The sequence below is a fragment of the Notamacropus eugenii genome, chromosome 4 (genome assembly GCF_028372415.1).
Source record: "Notamacropus eugenii isolate mMacEug1 chromosome 4, mMacEug1.pri_v2, whole genome shotgun sequence".
NCBI classification, from domain to species: Eukaryota; Metazoa; Chordata; class Mammalia; order Diprotodontia; family Macropodidae; genus Notamacropus; species Notamacropus eugenii.
In genome coordinates this window covers 447,236,942-447,240,468 of record NC_092875.1, presented here as the reverse complement: position 1 = coordinate 447,240,468, position 3,527 = coordinate 447,236,942, and the positions used below count along the sequence as shown (strand labels likewise).

General features: G+C 38.8%; 1 pseudogene; it reads right to left on the bottom strand.

Moving 5' to 3' along the window:
* Window positions 1–882: 882 nt before the first annotated feature.
* Window positions 883–1,889, bottom strand: LOC140498646 (glyceraldehyde-3-phosphate dehydrogenase pseudogene; annotated as a pseudogene).
* Between the last annotated feature and the right edge of the window lie 1,638 nt (window positions 1,890–3,527).

Here is a 3,527-nt window from a genome sequence, read left to right as displayed (position 1 = left end):
TTTAATCAGAAAAAATATAACTGAATCAATTCAGTCCTGTTCTATTTTTAAATGATTTTAGTGCTAAGTAATTTTAAATTGGTCAGTGGAAAAGAGAAATGGCATTTACACTAATTTTAATAATTTTATATTGAAATAATAGGTGATATGAATCTATAGAAACAGCAAGAATAAGAAAAGAGAGAAAATTCTTTAGGTAACAAATATTTTCTTTTCCAAGTAGAGAGAGAGACACACACAGAGAGAGAGACAGAGAGAGAGAGAGACAGAGAGACAGAGACAGAGAGAGAGAGACAGAGACAGAGACAGAGAGACAGAGACAGAGACAGGGACAGAGAGAGAGATGACAAAAAGCAGAACTGGTTTAGACAGAAGGTTGTTTGAAAAATCTTACAGGAAAAGTGTATAAATTATTAGAAACCATATTGTCTCATAAAAAAGAGAAGTCATAGAGATCCAAATCAATTTAAAGGAATCTTAGAAAGAAATCCAATTAAGCAGATTTATTTCAAGGGTGAAAAAAGGAGACCTACAATCAGAAGGAAAAATGGAAAAGATTTTCAAATTATACTACCAGTTTTCACCAAGGAGTGTGAAATCAAAACTTTTAGCTTCTACTATCAGTCTTAGAGTCTCTTAGAGATGAAGTAGAGATGAGAAAACTAGGCATACTGGACTTTTTTTTTTTGCACTGAATGTGGTGACTTTATTGGTAGTACACAATACAGGACTCCAGGCTTCTTCCCACTACTACAGAGGTGTATTGGGACAAGGATATGAATGGGACATGGTATCCCCAGTATAGGAACATGTTAAGAACATAGGCTCCCCAGTGGTGGAACTCCTTTTTTGAATGATGAAGATCCATGGCTTTCCACTTTACTACTTGGAGGCCATGTAGACCATGAGGTCCACTACATGGTCGCTGTAACCATACTCGTTGTCATACCAAGAAATGAGCTTGACAGAGCAGTCATTGAGGGCAATACCAGCACCACCATCAAAGATGGAAGAGTGTGTGTTGCTGTTAAAGTCACAGGATACAACCTGGTCCTCTGTGTAGCCCAAGATGCCCTTCAAGGGTCCCTCTGATGCCTGCTGATGAAGCATTTCTTGATATCATCATATTTGGCAGGTTTCTCCAGGCAGCAAGTCAGATCCACAACAGATACACTGGGAGTAGGAACATGGAAGGCCATGCCTGTGAGCTTCCCATTCAGCTCAGGTATGACCTTGCCTACAGCCTTAGCAGCACCAGTGGAAGCAGGGATAACGTTTTGGGCAGTACCACACCCATCACGACACAGCTTACCAGAGGGGCCATCAACTGTCTTCTGGGTAGCTGTAATGGCATGGACTGTAGTCATGAGTTCTTCCACAATGCCAAAGTTGTTATGAATGACCTTGGCCAAGCGGGCCAAGCAGTTGGTAGTGCAGGAAGCATTACTGACAATCTTAAGGGAATTATCATATTTCTCATGGTTCACTCCCATTACGAACATTGGGGCATCAGCAGAAGGTGCAGAAATAATGACCCTCTTGGCTCCACCCTTCAAATGAACCCCAACCTTTTCCATGGTGGTAAAGGACTCTACAACATACTTGGCTCTAGTATCTCCCCATTTGACATTGGTGGGATCCTTCTCCTGGAAGATGGTAAAGGCTTTTCCATTGATCACCAGTTTCCCATTCTCAGCCTTGACTGTGCCCTTGAACTTGCCATGAGTAGAGTCATATTGAAACATATAAACCATGTAGCTGAGGTCAATGAAGGGGTCATTGATGGCCATGATGTCTACTCCATCTGAGGTGAATGCAGCCCTGGTCACCAGGCAGCCAATATGGCCAAATCCATTGACTCCAACCTTCACCATCTTGTTCCTGGGATGCAACTGAAGTAGCAGATCCTGGCACCGAACTTGGGAGAAAAGCTGGCTTTTTTAAAATTTTTAAGAAGATCTGTTATGAGGGTATGAAGGGATTGATATGTCAGGTATCTTGTATACAGATGCAAAGAGGAGAAGATACTAAATGCAGAGAGGGAAAAGAAAACAGTTTAGACCTTTATACTGACAAAAAAGAAGGTAACTGAGAACACATCAATTATTTACCTATATTTCTGCTCTTATATTTATATAACATCTTTAGGAAAGTGCATGAGGGTTTCAGGAAGGGAAACAATTTTGAAAAGTCATTTATTCTGTAGTAAACCACATTGTTAGCATTTTACACTAGAATAAAAGATGTAGAGAATGTAAAAATTCAGTCTTATTGTGAAAAGCACTCTACTTAGTAGCTTAAAATCCCACCTTAAAGACTCTTTTTTCCAACATATATCCCATACCTACCTCAAAATCAAGGAATCTTGAATGATTTTGATGTATGGATGGGAGACACATTGTTCAAATATATCTGATTATAGACATTAGGCAAGGCATAAAATGGAAATGTATGCTAGCCAAGCTCATTCAGTCCTTTAGACAATTTATCAAATGTCTTTATGTACCAGACACTGTGCTAAACACCAGATAATACAAAGAGAGGGAAAAGTCACTGCCTGCTTTGTTATGAAGATGACATAGAGTCCAAGTAAAAGCGGAATGCTCTACGAATCATGAGGTTCTCCAGATGTTCCTGTGTAGGATAATGTGATTATAGCACCAACTCTCAGAATATTACAAAGCCCTGAAAGAGAACTATAACTATTCAAAAGAAGTTGCCCTAATTGTCCAATTGGATAGCAACTGGATAAAGAATTGTCAAGGCTATAAAGTACATTTGGTTGGACAAGTGATGGATCTTTTCAGAGTAAAAATCAGAATTAGTTTAAAAAGTTAAAATAATAATGGCACTGAAAAATGGTACAGAATATGATTGAATCTGTAACTACATCTGGTACAAATTCAAGAGAATAAATGATGGACAAAGAATTGAACTGAGAGTAGAAAAGGAGTAGAATAGGATGGACAGTTTGCAGGTTTTTGCTAAGCTTTCCATGGAAAGAAAAGTCATGAGTTTCAACACTGGCATTTCACCAATGTTGTTACATGGCAAAGAGATTCAAAATACAATATTATCTGAAAAAACATAATGCATAGAGAGCAATAATGGGGTTTGTGATGGGTTCAAGCAGACTACAACATGTAACCAATGAGGAGATTCCTAGAAGAAAGGGTGTCAAAAATGTCACAAGGGAACATAAAAAATGTTACAGGAAAAGACAATACACCAGTCACATATTGGTGGCAAGGGATGACAGGTGGGCCTCCAGAACGTCAACAGAGTTCCCTCTCAGTGTCAGATAAAAGCAAGTATCCCTTCAGAACACTGGTGTTCTCCAAGTGGGAGACTCTGGGGAAGATGTGAACAAGAACTATACAAGATGAACATATATAAATGAGCTGTAACCTGTATCATTAAAAGGACTTGCTAAATTGATGACTATATAGATCCTTCTGAGTGCAAAATCCCATTCTGAAATTTACATCTGTGGAAATGTGATCATGCTCTGAAGCATCTTGTCATAA